Genomic DNA, 7,114 nt, shown 5'->3' on the forward strand with positions numbered 1-7,114 from the left:
ATACGTTTTATATTTTTCATCCAATAAACGAAGTTATGTATACCCACTTTGTTTTATATCTGAAACTTTTTTTGTTACCTAAATTTTGTGCTTCTTATGAGATGTTTTCTCTTTTGACATAATAAAACTTAGATTTAGATTGTGAAAATTCAAGACGTTATATATATGAGTTCATGTTATTGTATATGGATATATTCTCTTTTTGAATCTGTAATTCTTTTATCTAGACCATGATACATTCCAGCTAACTTTTGGGAGTGAGTTCTACCCAAGCCCACTTTATCAAGGTGAATTATGGAAGAATTGAAGTAGAATTTATGGAGTGTAAATCCTGGCCAGGTTTGACGTTGATCTTAGTGAGTTTTGTTCCAAATTTTGGTGGCTTAGAAGAGATGTAGAAGTGTAGCCAATTTAGAGTTTGTGTGTGCATATAAATTGTTTGATGAAATGTCAAAGAAAAGTGCATACAATGATTATGATTCCTTGATATCTTGAGATGAGTTGGTAGATAGTAGAGAATGACATGTTCACATTCCATATTGCATTATTGCATCCAAACAAGTGAATTTAGAAAGAATAATAAGCATGAGCCCATCTACATGCATACATACTCATAAGAGCATTAATGAACATTCAAGTTAAAGAACAAATTTAAAGAAATGAGAAATATTAAACAATAAATTCAAATCTGAAATTTTATTTTAAGAAGTATAAAAAGATAAGAGAAGAGAAGGTTGTTGCGATAGGGAACCAGTGAGTGACCTAGCCCCGCATGAACGCTGCCTTTAGTGAACGGCCTCAGAATCAGAAAGAAGAATTATAAAGTCCGTTAGAAGTGCATGTGAATGAGGACTGTACCCAGAATTAGAGAATACACTCACACGACCAGGGTTCTGAATCCATACCTCAACCGAGTCTGATCGGCAAGAAAGAAAGAATAGAAAGAAAGAAAAGAAAAGAAAGAAAGAATAGAGTAGAAAGAAAGAATAGAAAAGAATGAAAAGAATAGAAAAAAAGGAAGCATAGAAAGAAATATAGAGAAAAGAAACAAAAACAGAATAAGAAAATAGAAAATAGAAAAAAAAATGCACATCCTATGCATTTGTGCATTTGTATCATACCTATGCATGATACCATGCCTACTATCATGGGTAGTGAGAAATTAGAAATTGAGAAAAAAAACAGAGAAAGAATAGAGAAAGAACAGAGAAGAATAGAGAAATGTGACGTAAGGAAAGAAATTCAGAATATAAGCAATGGAGAGAGAAGAGTAACATAGCGGGTTTACTTACTGAGCAATTAGTACTCATCACGTTGTTTTTAGTGTTTTTGTAGGTAGTAGGTGAGATGTGGTCGCTTGGAACGTCAAGAAGCGAAAGGGTTTGGCAACACTGTCGAGTTGATGTTTTGTGACTTTATTACATTATGTCAAGATTTGTATATAAAGAAAAATTAATTATGGGCCCATTATTTTATACTCATCTACATGTATATTTTCTTTTATATATTTAGTGAGTTTTACTGTTATTTTACGAGTATACTAGCTAAAGAGAGAGCATTACAGGAGTCGCACTCAACCAACGATTCCAGTCAACTATTTTTTTTTCCAATTTTTATAATTTTTATAATTTTTTTCATATTTTTATAATTTTTTTCAGTTTGTGGATTTGGATTCGGATTCGGATTATGATTCAAATAATAAAGGTCATTTTCATCTTTACACTAATTATACCATATCAGTTAACATATTTTACTAACGGATCTTAACAGTGGGTGGGAAAGTGTCATTTTGAAACTTTTTGGGTGGGAAAGTGTCTTTAGGCCAAACCTTGGGTGGGTTAATTTACTCTAAATTTTTTGGGTATTATAATTAATTAATAGTTTTGAAATTTGTGTTGACTTCTTATATATTAGTGATGACCAGAAATGAGAAGTGGTTTAAGGCCGGTGTGACCTAATTAATTAATAAATTTAGTTCTAAAAAATTATGAATTATTTTATTATAGTTGATTATTAATATATATTTTTATAAGTTTCTTCAAGAATCCTTTATAATTTTTATGAAAAAACTTGGACGAAATGTGTGCTAAGCCACTTTCTTGCACGAAGTTAGAATTCAAATACCAGTTATATAACGTTATGTTATCTCCAATCATCATCGGACAAATTTAATATTGAATATTATATGGTTTTACCTTAATTTTAATAAGCTAATGAAGTCCCTGGTCAACTAATACTATTATAAAACTTAATTAATATGCAATTTTAATATAATATCGTATGTGTGGACTATTGACTTTTAATGTTATGCGATTAATTAATTTCTTTGTGACATGAAAAATCAAAAGTCAAATTAAGAATAAACTGAAAGGCCGCCACCCGAACATGGAAACCTTGATTTCTGGGTAATGAGTAAACAACATATTCCCACTCCAAGTTTAGCAAAATCCTACAATTGTACCCGATAGCATTATTTCATATTCTCTCCTTAAACTAAACATCGTTAGTGATTGTTAAAGTGGTCAAAAACGGTAAATGAGGGTTGCAAGTGAAGTTATGAGTTTTGTAGAGAAAGATTGTGGGGAGTCAATGTGTCTGGGAAGTGATTTTGGACTTCAGAATCGGCTAGAAAAAGCCAAAAACCGCTAGGGTAGATGCTGTTAATGTGAGCTCTTTTTGATAAATTTGACCCCTTCTTGACCAAAGAAAGTGCACTTTAGTGTGCTAACGTATGCCACACTACAGTGAAGTTGAGAATCTGTTAAAATAAAAGAAACGGTGTTATTTAGTTTAAGAGTATGAATCTGGATAAATGCAATTAGGTGTATCAACTTTGAATTTAACTAAACCTCGGGTGGGATATGTCGTTTGCTCCTGGTAATTATAAACTGGCATTAATTTGCCATAGATAGATAATATATACAATAATGAAATTAATTAAGACAAAGTCATAAATAATTAAGTAAACGCTTTATATATACATATAGATGAAAATAAAACTTGCTAATCTTAGCAAAGCTCAAATCAAGATGAGTATACATTTAAGTTAATTCTGGTAGCCCTTTTGTTCTTTGGCATTCGATCACTCTCTTTGTGGTAATCATCTATCAATACATTTACATATATTTATTATACGTTTTCTATTTTCATCCAATAAACGAAGTTATGTATACACACTTTTGTTTATATGAAACAAGTTTTTTTGTTATCTAAATTTTGTAGCTTCTTAAATGAGATGTTTTCTCTTTTGACATGATAAAACTTAGATTTAGATTGTGAAAATTTCAAGACGTTATATATATGAGTTCAGTATGGATATATTTCTCTTTTTGAATCTGTAATTCTTTATCTAGACCATGATACATTCGTCTCATCTAAAACTACAACGTGTATTCTGTCAAGAACTCTTTATTAATGATTTTCTCGTTACATGACACGATCATGTACAGTATCTTAAGCATCGATTGCGGGTCTTCTGGTCTTACACAGACGAAAATCAATAGAATGGGTGGGAGACGATGCCTACATTCAAAACGGAGAGTCAAAAGTGGTGCAGTTCAGCAGTTCAGAGGCATATCCGATGAGTACTTTAAGAGTCTCCCACAGGGAGAAGAAAAACTGCACACAATCAAGTGGATGAAGGAGAAAGAGTTCTTGTTCGAGCAAGTTTCAACTATGACAATTACAGTGCAAAGTGTCTCCTCCAACGTTTGATCTTCAATTCGATGGCAATTTTTGGGCAACAGTGAACACAAGTACCACTTTTAGAGTATTTCTCATGAAGCAATTTATGTTGTGAAGAGAAATTTTACGAGCATCTGTGTGCTCAAACTCACCCGGTCAGCTTCCTTTTATATCTGCATTGGAAATCAGAAGCTTGGATGCCAATATGTATGGCAGTGTTCCTCCGAATTTTGCTTTGTTCTAGTGGTGAGGGCAGCTTTGGTGCAAATGAACCAATATCGGTATATATAGTCTATCACTTGTCTACTCTGAAGTAAGTCTCGGGTCCAATAACAAAATTTCATGGTGTAACATATTAGGTATCCAGTTGATCCTTAGATAGAATCTGGGAAGCAGCAACAGGAGTATTTGGATAACAACAGTCTCAAATGAAGCATCCTCCATTAAGTAACACACCACCTGACAATCTCCACATTGGTGCTACAAAATGCTGTAACTTCTTCAAGCACTTTGATAGGGATAAATATAATCACAAAACTTCCTGAAAAGCCGACTCCCTTCTTCATGGCGCTACTTCTCTGAAGTAACTCAGCTCGGCAGCGGTCAGAAGAGATCCTTCAAATTGTTCACGATAGCAAGGCTGTTTCGGCTCCATTGTCCGACTTTTGGAGGTGCTCTGAAGTTTATATTGCTAACAGAATTGCTTGCTAGCAACCAAATTTCCCTCCTGCCTGATGATGACTCCACTCTTCCTCCTCTCATAATGCAATGGAAGTTTATACTCTTAGTGGTGAACTTACCAATGGAACTAATGCTAACGATGGTTTGCTTCTAACTTCATTATTAATTTGGGATATTATTTCTTCTGATTATGATCTAAATGTTTTTTTGTTTTGTTTGTTTTGTTTATGCTGAATTCAGTGGTAGGATTAGGATTGCTGCAAAATGGATTTGAGGTGTTAAAGGGATGGAATGGAGATCCTTGTCTTCCATTCATATTCATGGGATTGGATTGACTGTAATTCTGATGACATGCCTCGCGTAACAGCAGTGTAAGTAAAACCTGTTATAAAAAAGAAACAAAATTCATCCCCTTATGCTTACATTATTAATTGTTATTATTTTTTATTTTAAATGAACAGGAATCTCAGTGGGTATGATCTGGCTGGTCGGTTCCTGATTTCAGTTCCATGGATGCTCTTCAAACAATGTGAGTAAATTAGCCTATACCTAATCATGATTTTCAAGATTTTTTTGGTTCTATTTTCTAATTTTATTTGGTGTTTTCTCTATTGAATGCAGTGACTGAGTGATAACAATTTAGATGGATCTATTCCTGATTTCCTTGGCACCTTCCCGATACTAGCACTATTGTAGATTTAATTGACATATTTTTTGTTGTATAGTTAAAATCATTATTAAAGGATTGTGAAATTCAGAAAATATTTATTTTATTTTAACCTATCGTTAAGAAATTTTTTTTTGTGAAATATTCGTGTAACCTATTGCAATTTGCAAGAATTTATTTATTTACTTTGCAGGAATGTCAAATAATAGATTCACTGGACCTATTCAGCTCACTGTTAAAGAATAAAAAGTTGATATTGTAAGTTCACATATTTTTCACTGTTATTTTAGTAATTATAAATTCAATGTGTTGATTTTATTACATTTTTTTTTGATTACAGGGTGACTGGCAATTGTTTAAATGCAACCTCTTGTCCTGCAAGCCACCCAAATCCAGTCAACCAGTAGCCTTCAAGCCCACCAACTCCGGACCTACCAGCCCCTCACCAGCCTGACCAGCCCAACTAGGAGAGTCCCGCAACACCCAAAACAAGCCCGACAACTAACCCAACAACACCCAGCCCAACTAATAAAGGCCCAAGCCAACAACAACCGCGACAAAGCAAGTTGAAACGCCCCCAACCCAAGCTCAACCGAAAATGAGACGCCTCCTCTTGCTTTCCAAAATACAAGCGATTTCATAGTAAATAACAAACTGGCCATGACATTGGGAGGCTTAATTCAACTTCTTGTATCACTTTCTGTACTAATTGGGAGGTTTTAGTTGTTATTACTCATTTTTATAATTTTATGTTTTCACGATGAAATGCAATCACAGGAGAATGATTGTTAACATTAATTTCTTCTGAAAATGAAGGTGCGGTTGCTCCTTGTACCATAATATCAATAAAAACGAAAATGATAATTCCAATCACTCTGTAACACAATAACATATTATCGTTTCTTTTTCAATATGGTATCAAGTTGAAAGGTGTCACAAGTCACGACTTCTTTTAATAGATATTAGAGTTAAAATGTCACACGACTTTAACATGCAGGGACAGATATAGCCCTTTTGGCCTCCTCAATTTTAAAAAAAAAAAATTACTATATATAACCCACAAAAATTGCAATAATATATATATCTAGGCCCACCCTCAGATTTAAAAAAAAAAAAAAAAAAAAGAGAACTATTATACATATATTTAGACCCACAAAAAAACTATTATTAGTATATATATTCCAAATTCACATCATATTAAAAGTTTAAAACTTTTTCACTCTTTTTCTCTATGGTTTACTTGATTTTTTTATGATTTTATCCCCCAAATTTTTACTCTCTCATTCTCTTTCTCATGTTATTCACTCTTAAAACTTTGAAGACTGAAATTATTAAAGTTTTCACTACTCAAGGTGCCACAATTAACTCTGTTTTTGTTTTACTAGTTTTGGTATGTTTATTACTCATTAAATTTAGTTTATTTTGAGGATGAATCATGCTATTTTTTTTTTTTTTTTTTTTTTTTTTTTTTTTGAGGGGACTATATTCTAATTTGAGGGAAAAAATGTGGATCTTATAAGTTTATTTTGTATTTTGTTTAAGAATGAACCTGCTTCCAAATGTGCTAAGCATGTAGGGTCAAGGTGTAAACTTAAAAGCCAAACTAATCAAAAGCAAAGAATCAATAATCAATTCATGTTTCTATACCCTAAGTTGCACAAATATAAAATTATAGGATTTTGAAACTTGATGAATTTTCACACATATATAAAAGAAATACATACCTGATTCCATAGTTTGAAAATTAAAACTTGAATCTTGATTGAATCAAAATAGGCAGCGTTTCTCTCTCTTTCTTCTTTTTTGTAATCGCAAACTCTCTGGATGGACAAAGAAAAATTTTAGCGTACATTAGGAATAGAGAGAGAACCCACCTTTTATATTGCAGTTATTTAATTAACTGCAAACATCAATTATTTTATTAACTGATGTAACCTTTCTATCAAAGGTTAAAGACCAATATGCCATTCAATTAAATTAATTATTACTAAACCTTATATTATATTTAATTCACATGGACCACTTTATAAGAATTATAAATAATTCTAACATTCTCCCACTTAGTCCATGTGTCATAAAAAT

Source organism: Pistacia vera, unplaced genomic scaffold (genome assembly GCF_008641045.1).
Source record: "Pistacia vera cultivar Batoury unplaced genomic scaffold, PisVer_v2 Contig570, whole genome shotgun sequence".
In the NCBI taxonomy this organism is placed as follows: domain Eukaryota; kingdom Viridiplantae; phylum Streptophyta; class Magnoliopsida; order Sapindales; family Anacardiaceae; genus Pistacia; species Pistacia vera.